The following is a 12,029-nucleotide window of genomic DNA, read 5'->3' as shown; positions in this document are numbered from 1 at the left end:
CTCCGCTCCTCAGGAGGCAGGCTCGGGTGGGATAGTCCCCCCAGATCCCTGCCTCAGGCAGGGAAGGGGAGCAGAGCACGGAGGACCTGCCCCTCTCCCAAGCTGTGTGGCTGTGGCCTGGGAACGGGGTGTATGGAGGAGGGAAAGGGGGGCCTGCCAAGCCCTGGCCCCCGGGGCCTGGCCAACCCACGGGGTGGGCCTATGGCAGCTATAGGTGAGGGGCTGTGGAGGGAGGAGGATGGTGAGGGGGAGAGGGAGGGGACCCGGGGAAAGCCGGGGGTCCCTAGGAGATTAGAGCCTGTCATTCCCCCTGTGATCCCACCCTGCAAAGCTTTTAGCGCCTCTGAAGCCCTCAGCAGATGGAGGAAGAGCGAGCACCCCATAGACTGACAGTATCAAACTGGGATTCCATGGGGGGTGCTCACAGCTTTGGGTCCACCCTGTGAGCCCAGTCCTGGCCCAGCCTCTCCGCACCCCGTGTGAGTCCTTCGAACTGAACCGAGAATGAGGAATGAGGCCCTGTCCCCTCTGTTCCTTTCTGGAAGACCTTGGCCTGTGTGTTCCAGTCCACATGTGCCAGATGGGGGCAGGGTCCCAGGCAGCCTGGGGCTCGCTGGACCTCAGAGCCCAGGTAGCTGTCACCGTCACCCAGAAACGTCATTGTCATAAATGTTATTGGGTTCCTCCCACACGTCCTGTGTGGGCACTGCAGGGCAAGCCTCCCACTTAGCCTGTGAGAGGCAGGAGGGCGCCAGCTTGTCCGTTCCTCACGCTTTGCCCTCTGGTGGGCAAAGATCCCAGCGATGGTTTCTCGCTCAGCCCGGCCTGAGAAGCCCTGTAGGCCGAGCGCGTGAGCCTGCTGAATGTCTGCTCTGTAGCCATCGGTAAGCAGGGGCCCCGTGGAAATGCCTCCTCCTGCATTTTCTCCCCTTAACCGTCACTCTTGCTGCCCTGGCTTTGCACCTCTGGATTGCGGCATTTGTTCTCAAGCCTATCTTGAGGCTCTGTTTTCTAGGGAACCTATACTAAGATACTGGATACTGAGAATGGTTCTAGAAAGCAGACTCTCAGGGGCTCATTTTGGGCTAGAACTGTCTGCCCGTCTCAAATAGGGGCCCCATTCCTAGTGGTAAGTGGGACAGTACTAATTGGGGTTCAGCCTTGGCCTGTTTTGAATGGATTTTGAGCTAAGAATGTGTGTGTGTGTGTGTGTGTGTGTGTGTGTAATGTGTGTGTGTGTGTGTGTGTTTGGTTTTTAAAAAGAATTTATTAATTTGAAAGAGAGAGAAAGAGAGAGAGAAAGAGAGAATGCATGAGTAGGAGGCGAGGCAGAGGGAGAGGGAGAGGCAGAGGCAGACCCCCGGTTGAGCAGGGAGCCCAACGAGGGGCTCCATCTCAGGACCCTGAGATCATGACCTGAGCTGAAGGCAGATGCTTAACCCACTGAGCCACCCAGGCACCACTGTAAGAGTGGTTTTTACATTATTTAAAGCTTAAAGGGAGAAAAGAATGCCAAAGAATAAGTTGCAGACATCATGTGAAGCCCACGAAAAATTTGCTGACCCCGGTAATAACCCACCAAGCAGTGGTGTATTTGCACTGCAGTTATGTAAGCTTTCACCAGTGGCCAATCACAACGGGGCACAGCAGAGCGCCAGGCACCGAGGGACCAAGTGGATGTGGGATTTCGTGGGTCCCAATGGTAATGATGCCGATTATGGAGAAGGGTGGCTCCCTGTGTGGGTGCTGGAGACCTAGAAAAACAAATGATAGGCTTAGGTCTGTTTCCTGCCAAACTCAGGCCAAGTGTGCAAGCCCAAGGGCCTCTACGGCAGCTCAGCAGATTCCCATCTCCCGTAGCCACCACATGGACTGTTGGAACTCAGTCTAGACTCTGAGGACAAGATTCACAGAGCTACAGAGCAGACCAAAGCTGCAGCCTTGACAGGTCCTCTGCACAAGGTCAACGGGCAGACACGGAAGGCTCCTGGGCCGTGGATGTGGGCAGCTGGAGAGATGGACTGAGAATTTCAAAGTCCCAAGTTCCCAGGAACCTCCTAGGTGGCAGAGGTAGTGCCTTCTACCTTCCGGAGAATGGGTCGTCCTTGCTAGATACCTCACCTGGACCAGGTTCCTTGCAAAATGATGCTTGTTCCCAAGACCTGCCCTCCACACTCACCCCTACCCCCCACTGCCTTTGATTCCAGGCCTATAAAGAAGGTCACATGTCAGCAGAGCTAGAGGAGGATTCACTGGCTTAGGGGCACTCTTCTGTGATGTAGAACTCAGGGTTACAGCAAGGACACCAGGAACTGGTTCTAATAATTTCCCAGGATGACTCCAGCAACGTGCTAGTAAAAGTTTAACAGCTGACTCTCTGAAGGGGGAAGATTTTGTAGCACTTGCCAAGTTTTCTGCTGTAAATACCCAAACTGTGGCCAATTCCAAGCTACCAACGTGACTCTGTTATGAAAGAGGCAATGCCTACAAGGGCCAAATGCGCGAGGAGAGGAGGCCCGCCTCGCCTCACCCCGGGCCCAGTCCAACGTGGCCAACTCAGCATTGCTTTAGGAAACAGTTTGGGTTTGCCCAGTTACAAGGAGAGCTCGACACCTACAAGACTATTTTTCCAAACCATTTAGACAATTCCAAAAGGGCCTGTTGTTACCAAATAATCTCCCTGAGGTTTCCATTGTAAGAGTATTCCTCAGTCTTCAAGACCTCTGGCTTCTTGCGTGAGGAGTCTGCTGTAAGTCAGTCTGTGATGGATTTGTGACAGTGGCTCTCAGGACGTTGTTTGTGGCAGAGACAGACCAGTCCTCAGACCACGTGCTCCTGCTCTTCGAGGGCATAAAATCTGCTGTCAGCAGGAAGGAGGCTCCTCAAGTTTCTTTCCCATGAGTGATGGCCCCGGTCACTCAAATGCTGATATGCCATGAGGGCTCCAGTGAGGGATTGATGGCTGCCAGGCATCCTTGTTTCTTCCTTCCAGAATGATCTGGCCCTCCAGACATTTCTTGTCTGAGCCTGGGGAGCCAGGAATCTGGGCGGACCTTGGCGTTCCAGCCCCAAACCACTTCCAGCCCTCAGGGTCACAGGACAGGAGGAGGTCATGGAAAGTCTCAGTTCCTGACAGCTTGTTCTGTGACAGTCAGGAGGGTAAGCTTGGCTAGTGGCTGAGCCAGAGACATCCCCCCCCCCCCCCCCCCACTGGAGCTCAAATATTGACCCCAGAGACCCAGATTTGCAATTTATGACAAGAAAATGGACCTCCTTTGTAGATGAGGATCATAACCTGGCAGTCTCTGGTTTTTTTTTTTTTTGGGGGGGGGGGGGGAAGCGTTTTTATGCGAATGTGTACACAACAGAGAAACAAAAGGGAACGTCCAAACCCTCACAGTGATTTTTCCCTGGGTTGTGAAACACGAATGATGTTGGTTTTATTCTTTCTGTTTTTCAGTGCCCTTCCTATAGTCCGCAAGGAGTACTTAACATGTTACATATATATATGTGTGTAGGTCATAAGTTCTATGTAACCTGCCTTTATATATTATAATAAGCATTTCCTTATTAGGAAATGATATAGTTTCAGATTTTATAAACTACCTAGTATAAAATTTAAAAAAATTAATTTTGGGTAGGATGTTCAGTATCAGATTAAACTGGCTTGCTTTGTGATCAGGGTTATATTCATAGGGATGAAGAGCAAGGACCTGAGCAATGAAAAAGCAAAAACACTGGATTTTTCTCCTTGCAAAGGTATTATTTTTGTCTGATTTCATTCCCCAGCATTTGTCTTCAATAATCGGGTAAATATGAGTTGCGCACTATTTTGAACAACCACTGCCGGGGATTTACCAAGCTTATATTTATGGTCCAAATTTTTGCAAAAATGTGAACAACTTAAATAGTCCACAGAGCAAAAGTCAGACAGCGAAACAATAAACAAACTGCAGAAAACAATCTGACGATGCACACCAGGCACAGCTGTGAGTGCAGCAAACGAGCAGCCGTGAGCTCTCGGGGATTGAGACGTACTGTGCGACTGCACATGTCGGATCTTTGGAGGCTTTTAGGAGTCATGGCAAGACATGGCAAGATGCTACAGACAGATAAAAAGATAAAATGATGAGCATGGATATACCTGTGAAGTCAAAATAAAGCTCACACAGTAATATTCCAAAAGACGAAGCAGAATTTGTGCTTTTTTGGGGGGTATGTATCTTGCATGTCTGACCATATAAAACATGCATGCCAATGGAGACCGACCCGGGGCCTGGGAGGGAATACATAAAAGTGATTTATTTCTGTTGGGGCAGATGCAGTGAAAGGGTTTTCCAAGCCCTGCATGTGGCCTTCCTTCCTGTTTCACTGGTACAAATAATCCCGGGTTCGGGGTTACTAATTTCTGCACGCTCTTTCTCACATGGATTTAGACACAAACAGCCTTCTAAGGATGTTGGCTTAAAGGCCCTGCCAAGAGATTGGGTGTGGGCGGCGTGGAGGAGACCCTGGGGGGTGGGGTGGGGAGGCTCACTTGGTCCCACCTGGACCGGGTCCCTGCAGGTGCCAGGGCTGGAATGTGGGGCTGCCCTGCTCTTCCATCAGTGAAGATGAGGCGGGACCCTCGGGGTCATCTGGGTGAGGATGCGGGGCCTTAAACAGCACCCCCAGCCAGCAGAGGGTGGGGACTGCTCAATGTCGAGGCAGTCACCTGATGAAACAAGTCTCCCCCATCCCAGGTGCCCGAGACTGGACCACTGTGCATCCTGTCTCCCACTCCGGACCCCAGCTTCCCATTCTCGCCCTCTTCTCTGTCCTTGCTCAACACTCCAGACTTCTCAAACTCAGGATGCGTCATCTGGTGAGGCAACTTTTGATGACATCCATGCCAGGATAGCAGAGGCTTTTTAAGTCTTAGGTACTAAACCTGGGCTCTAGGTTTAGAAGGTTTCCAAATCTGTTTGAAAGTCACTCAAGGTAAGAATTATTTCTTCCTTTTCCAAGGATGAGCTTCCAAGCTATCCAATGGTGTTTTTTTTTCCCCCCTTGACTCCTTTTTTCTCCACTGCTCCCCTCCTCAATATTCGGGTTATCAAGATTTTGGGTCACATATATATAACTCCAGAGATGAGCTGCCCTGGAAGCTGCCCTTTGAGGGCAGGAAAGGACCTGACTGTGGGCTTGTAGGTGGAGCTCCTATGATTGCAGGTGGTCCCTCCAGGTCTTTGAAGGGTCCTCAGGCCCAGGCCACATGGCGCTTGCAAGAGCCATGTCTGTCCCTGATGGCTCTGGGCCTCCCGCTGCATGGCCCGGTGTGAGTGTTCAGTGTGTGTGTGTATGTGTGTGGGGTAAGTACCAACATCTTTCATCAGCATCAAAAGATTGACCCATTTTCAGCAACCGCCTTCTTGCGGCCAGTGAAACTTTTGTTCAGTTTGTATAGGAGACCTGAAATATGTCTCCAATTGACAATGGTTGTGTTTAAGAGAAGTGGCATGGGCTCAGCAGGTGGGAAGGAAGCTCAGCCCTCGTTCTCCTGTGAAATCTCACCTCTTTTCTTTCTGGAAAATTTCGAAGACTCTGGCTTCCCCTTTCTGAGCCACAGCCTGAACCTGTCTTCAGGCACAAAGTCAACAGTGGACATGGGAATACCCTGAGAGCACAGCCCCCAGTTGCTAACTGGGATTCAGAGCTGGCTGTCGGGCACCATGGGGTCACCAGGTCAGCGCTTGCACGCAGCCAAGCCCCACATTTGCAAAGAGAGTTTCAGGCAAAGACAAGCCTCGTGCACTCAGCCTTTGTCGGGAGCCTACTAGGTCCCAGCAAGTTGAATTGTTTTGGGTTTGTTTGTAAAATGCCATTGCACTTACAGTAAAAGTAATTGTTTTAATCTCAAAATATTCCAAGGTCCTCTTGCAGGCGGGCCCCGGAGTCCCAGGGTTGGGCCCAGCCCGTTCTTTTCTTCCAGATACTGCCATTATGCCTAGTATTACCTGTCTTACATTTACTGTGATTGCTGGGCACACATACAATTGATCTATTTGGATTGAACAAAGCGGATGTAAGAGAACTAACGTCGACATTGTTGGCTAAATGTTGCCTTTCCGAGACAGCACATCATGCCTGGGCCTCTGTCTCAGTAAGGACCCAGAGATGGGCATGTCCTTCCTCTTGCAGGGTCATCTAAGGGGAAATGTTCTAATTGGTTAAGAGCCAGGACCTTCGAGGTAGTCCTGTATGGACGCTGAGAGCCAACCCCGGTGCGAGCCCCATCCCAGTCCTGCTGTTGACTAGGTGCATGATGCTGGGTGAGTTCCTGAGCCTCAGTGTTCTCTTCTGTAGACTAGCTGGAGCGGTGGGACTCTCCTGGGGATTGTTTTTAATTGATTGTTATTGTTTAAAGATTATTTATTTATTTATTTATTTATTTATTTATTTATTTATTCATGAGACACAGAGAGAGGCAGAGACACAGGCAGAGGGAGAAGCTGACACCCTGTGGGGAGCCCGATGTGGGACTTGATCCCAGAACCCTGGGATCAGAATTCGAGCCAAAAGCAGATGCTCAATCACTGAGCCCCCAAGGTGCCCCTGATTATTATTATTTAAGGACTTTATTTATTTGAGAGAGAGAGAGAGAGGGAGGGAGGGAGAAATACAGAGAGAGAGAGAGAGAAAGAGAGAGAGAGCACGAACTGGAGAAGGGGCAAAAGGGAGGGAGAAGTAGACTTGGAGCTGAGCAGGGAGCCCAACCATGTGAGTCTCTATCCCAGGACCCCAAAATCATGCCTTGAGCGGAAATCAAGAGTGAGATGCTTAACCGACTGAGCTGTCCAGGGGCCCCTCGAGGGTTGTTTTCTAAAAATTAAAATTTAAGTTGTGGTAAAATACGCCTAACGTAGACATTACCATCACGCTTGTTTTTAGGCGTGCAGCTCCGGAGCACTGAGTGCCTTCACCCAATTGTGCAAGCAATCTCCAGGACTGGTTTCACCCGGCAAGATCCAAACCCAGCGCACTGAGCACTAGCTCCCGGTCGCCCCCCGCCCCGCGGCAGCCTCTCTTCTGTGGCCGGAGGTCTGTGACTTCCACACTAGGGCCTCATACCCGTGGAATCCTACAGTATTTGCCTTCTTGTGACCAGTTTATTTCACGGGACCTAGTGTCCTCAAGGCTCATCCAGGCCATAGTGCAAGGTGGAGCCCTCCCCCCCGGGCCCCCCAAGGCCTGCAAGGCTGCACCCCTGGCCCACACTCCCTCCTTTCCCTTGGCCAGTCAGGTTAGTCTCTGATCCCCCAAACTTCCCCGAGTTGAGAATTGGGGCCCCACCTCCCCTGCAGTTGATTTTCTGACCCTCGGCCACAAGAGTTAAGATTTTCTTTGCAGGCTGCCAGGGAGGCCCCCCTGCCCACCGTCAGCCTCCCCCGGGCCTCCATGGATTTGTGCACGACCGTGAACCTACAACAGCCCTCTGAGCCCCGGATCCTGTCGGTGGCCTGCGGTGGCGCCCCTGCTGGACGGCTGTGTGACCGCAGCACCGGGGGCTCTGTGCTCCCTCTCACCCCACCCCGAGGCTTCAGGTCAGCTGTGAGTGTGTGTGGGGTGGGGTGGGGTGGGGGCCTTCAGCTCCACAGCCTCAGTTTACCCACTGCCCCATCAGGCTGCTCCTGAAAGCAGCTCTCTTAGCCGGATGCCCACGGGAATGTGGGCTGCCTGTGGGGGGCAGGAGGTGAGGCAGGCCCCCTCCCTCGGTGGGGGTGACACTTCCTCCTTCTGGCTCATGTGGCCGAGGGTCATCGTATGCCCTGAGACGGAGGAAAACGGGCTCCCTCTTCCTGGAGCCCGTGTCCTGGCGGGGAGGGGACTTGCACAGCCAGTCCCTCAATCCTCATTGGGTCGCGGATGGTGGAAGCCTGATGGAGGCCCCAGAGGAGGGGCCCAGGAGTGGGCAGGAGTCAACAGCAGGGCGGCAGGTGCGCTGGTTCAAGGGGGGACATTCAGATTCTCCTCCCTGAGGGCCCGGCGCTGTGGGAAGGGGCGCCCGCAGGAGGGCCTGGGCTCGGGGAGGTGGGGCGAGCGGCTCCGGGCAGGCTGAGCTTCCGCAGGGCTGTGCACCTGCTCAGGTGGGACCCTCCCTTCCCTGCTCTGGCGGACACCTACTCCGGCTGAAAGCTTCAAGTCCACACGTGTGCCTTGTCCTCATTTGCTTTTGGAAAAGAGTCACATCCTTCACACTTTCCTGGTGGGGTAACAGGGCTGTAGAGGTCAGAACCCACCCAGTTTGCGTGGCTGGTTACAGGTCAAGGCCGCTCCAGGTGCCGGCTGCCCTTCACCACAGCACCTTTACAGGTAAACTCGTCTTGTAAATGATCCCATTAGAAACACCTATACACAAATGGGGTGCAAACGGGCACCTGGGACACAGTTTACCAACATGGTTTGTCCATACCATGGTTTTCCCTCAGTTGGGGGAATTCTCCTCTGACAACTTTTAACCTTTTTTTTTTTTTTTTAAGATTTTATTCATTTATTCATAAGAGACACAGAGAGAGAGGCAGAGACACAGGCAGAGGGAGAAGCAGGCTCCATGCAGGGAGCCTGACGTGGGACTTGATCCCAGGATCTGGGATCATGACCTGAGCCGAAGGCAGATGCTCAACTGCTGAGCCACCCAGGTGTCCCTTAACTTTTGTTTTTGATTTAAAAGTTCTTATTTATCGAGAAATGTCTATATTATAAGGAGGATAGGGAAGCAGAAGAATATCCCACTATCCCAACTCCTGGATAGTCTCTGAAATCCTTGAAATTGCTGGATGTATTTACACACACGCACACTCACACACATAGACATTTAACATTGCTGAGATCCCATTGTTTATTTATTTTTTATATATATAATGTGTGGACTTTGCCTAGAATCTAGTTAATGTTTTATTTTTTATTTATTTATTTTTTTAATTTTTATTTATTTATGATAGTCACACACAGAGAGAGAGAGAGAGAGAGAGAGAGAGAGAGAGAGGGAGAAGCAGGCTCCATGCACCGGGAGCCCGATGTGGGATTCGATCCCGGGTCTCCAGGATCGCGCCCTGGGCCAAAGGCAGGCGCCAAACCGCTGCGCCACCCAGGGATCCCCTCCCATTGTTTATATAACATTAGAGTTTAATTTTTTCATTTAAAATTTTAGTATAGACAAACCATATTATTAAGAGTCCTTTGGGAAGACCAATTTTTAAAAAAAGATTTTTAGTTATTTATTCACAACAAAGAGAGGGAGGCAGAGACACAGGCAGAGGGAGAAGCTAGCTCCCTGAGGGGAGCCCGATGCCGGACTTGATCCCAGGACCCCAGGATCATGCCCTGAAGTGAAGGCAGATGCTCCTTCACTGAGCCTCCCAGGCGCCCCTGGAAAGAGCAATTTTAATAAGAGTGTGGTCTGTTCAGCATCTGGTAAATAGTTACCGAGTGCCCGTATGTGTTGAAGGTATCAGGGATTCGGGGGTGAGCAAATCAAACAGGCCCCTCTACTCCCTGAACTCACTTTCTGGAGTGATTGGGGTAGGGGAAGAAAAGGGCAAACAAAAACAAAAGGGCACATATGAATAAAAAGCAGTTTCACAGCGTTAAGTACTTTAAAGGAAATAGGTAAGATGACATGCTGGAGAATTCAGATGTGCTCTATTTTTGATATTTCTGAGATGTCCCATGTGAGCTGAGACTCAAATAATGGCAAGGATCCAGCTATATGAAGATCTAGGTGAAGCGTGTTACTGTTATTCAGTTAAAGGGACCTGCAAGTGCAAAGGTCCTGAGGCAGAAATGATCTTAGCAAGCTTAGGAAGAAGGTTTGGTCTTCTTTTTCCCCCAGGCTCCGTTGGAGAGGAGGGAGCAAGGTCTTCCATCAGGAAGCAAATCCGTCAGGCTCCACAAAGCGGGGGCCGGTCACCTTCCAGCTTAGACGGGGCAGCGCACAGCAAGGCACTTGATGGCCACGCAAACTGATGCCTTCCTTCTGAGCCTGCCGGGGAGTTCGGTGTTGGATCCCCGGCCGATGAGGCTGTGTCCTGCAGGCTGACCCACATCCGGGCTCTTCCCCTCCCCGGGCCTTTGTCTCTGGGACCGTCTGCCTCTCAGGGGAGGGGAGGCAGGGTCTGGGAGCCCCTTGCTTTGTGGAACTCTCTCTCCTGGGGTGAGTCCTGGCCACTGTCGTCTCCTCCATTCATTTGGAAGCTGCTTATTTCAAGTGCATCTCCTGCCAGCTCTTTATGTCTCAAATGCTCTCTGGCTGTGATTTCCTATAGTTACATAATCACTTCTCTGTTGTCATGAATGACTTTTTCCTGTTCTTTTTTCCTCTGAGCCTCACACGACTCTGAGGTGCTTGAGGGTAGTTCAGCCGCCGGCCCCCGCACCGCCAGCCCCCGGAACTGGAGGCTCCCGCCGGCCTCTGGGCCCCTCCTCCTCCCCCCTCTCCTGAGGTGGTTCCGCGTCTCTTTCTCGGAGTCTGGACTCCTTGGCTGGGTCTTGTCGCCCCGCACACCTGCCCCGGTGCCCTGTGGAGGGCAGCGTGGAGGCCTCAGGAGGATGCATCTTGTGACCAGGAGCGTGTCCCCAGAGGCTGCCGCCCATACCCTGTGGCCTGCTTCCCTCACACAGGCTCGCAGTGGGGCCTGGGGGCTCTGCTTCCTTGTCCCCATCCTCTCAGAGACCCTCTCTCATGGCCCTTGGTCCCAAAGGCAGCAGCAAGGCCTGCACAGGGCCTCCTTGGCCTAGATGGCTCCCCTGCTGCCCGCCGGCTGTGGGAGAGGCCAGCATCAGGTTTTCCCCTCGTGTGGCACTGGCTGGAGCTCAGTGGACCCTCAGGGCCAGAGGGCTCTCTGCGGCCACACCCGTCCCCGCTGCTGTGGGCAACCCACCCTCATAGACAAGCCATTGCTGCTCATGCCCATCCCAAGGCTCTGGGCCCGGAGGAGGAGTCTATCTAGTGTGAACTTTTGAGGCAGGGGTCTGGGCAGTGCTGTCAGGAAGGCAGGGCACTTGAGGACACAGACGAGGGTCGGTGACCTCCCTGAGCACCCCCCCCCCCCCGCTTACTCAGGCCAGCCCAGCCAGGGGTGGGTACTCCTCCCAGGAGCCCCGGCACTCCCAGCTCAGCCTCAGAGAGCCCATCAGGTAAGGCATCCGGGCAGGACACTCCAGCTGTCAGGAGCTAAGGTTTCGTGGGCCCCACCTGGCGGTCCTGCCGCCCCCTCTCTCCCTAAAAGCTGCAGGGCCAGAAGCTGGTGCATCTTTGTCTAAAGGCTTAATCATCTTCTTCAGAGCTTTGGGCCAGCCTTTGTGAGCTGAGGGCCCTGCCGTGAAGAAGGACACAGTCTCGCTATGTCCCATCCCCCAGGTAGAAGACTTTCCGGGAAGCCGGTGGAGGCACCGGGCAGTGGCAGGGAGGGGAAGAGAGGGGGCTAACCTGCTCTTCACGTGAACATGGAGTATTGGTGGCAGTGTGGGCAAGGATGTTCAGAAACGATGACGTAGTTGGGAAACTATTCTTCTTCAAGGAGTTGGATGAACTTTTTGAGAACATTTGTTCTTGGGAAGCAGAATGTGTATGTGTGTGCGTGTGTGTGATAAAGATAAACATGTGGACAATCAGGAGAACGTTGGAGATCTGGGAGCCCCGGAAAGAGACTGAGTCATAGTGTCCATCACCACCCTGGACTATTCCAAGGGGCTGAACGGCCAAACGTCCCAGGGGACTGTCCCGCCCCCTCCTTGGGATGAGTCTGGAATGGAACACCCAGTGCTGAAAGGAAGGGGGTACATGGGATGATACATATGTAGATGGTGGGGATTCTAGAAAGTCAGGGAGATTTGACAAGGCAGGGGTCAGAAGTGCTCTGACCATGGGGGTAGATCCAGACTTGGAAGCTGGGGAGCAGGGTTAGTAACTGAGGGCCACTCAGGAGGGAACACTTCTGAGGGTACAATTTGCTGGGTGCTTTTCCCCCCATGGACCACAGAATAGCTCT

The 12,029-nt window shown here is 52.6% G+C and overlaps 1 long non-coding RNA gene across 5 annotated transcripts; it reads left to right on the top strand.

Annotated features, from left to right (window-relative positions):
• Positions 1 to 679: 679 nt before the first annotated feature.
• Positions 680 to 10,333, top strand: LOC112908755 (uncharacterized). 5 transcript variants are annotated; one of them, XR_011994107.1, is made up of 6 exons: positions 684 to 884; positions 3,697 to 3,759; positions 4,743 to 4,864; positions 6,181 to 6,311; positions 6,931 to 7,080; positions 7,390 to 10,333. It is a non-coding gene; the product is annotated as an uncharacterized lncRNA (long non-coding RNA). The 5 variants fall into 5 exon arrangements; XR_011994109.1 differs by lacking the exons at positions 3,697 to 3,759; positions 4,743 to 4,864 and having other exon boundaries at positions 680 to 884; positions 7,390 to 8,352; positions 9,872 to 10,333; XR_003232981.2 differs by lacking the exon at positions 3,697 to 3,759 and having other exon boundaries at positions 690 to 884.
• The last annotated feature ends 1,696 nt before the right edge of the window (positions 10,334 to 12,029 follow it).

This window comes from Vulpes vulpes, chromosome 9 (assembly GCF_048418805.1).
Source record: "Vulpes vulpes isolate BD-2025 chromosome 9, VulVul3, whole genome shotgun sequence".
NCBI classification, from domain to species: Eukaryota; Metazoa; Chordata; class Mammalia; order Carnivora; family Canidae; genus Vulpes; species Vulpes vulpes.
Note: the sequence above shows the minus strand (reverse complement) of the source record. Positions and strands in the feature narration are given on the sequence as shown.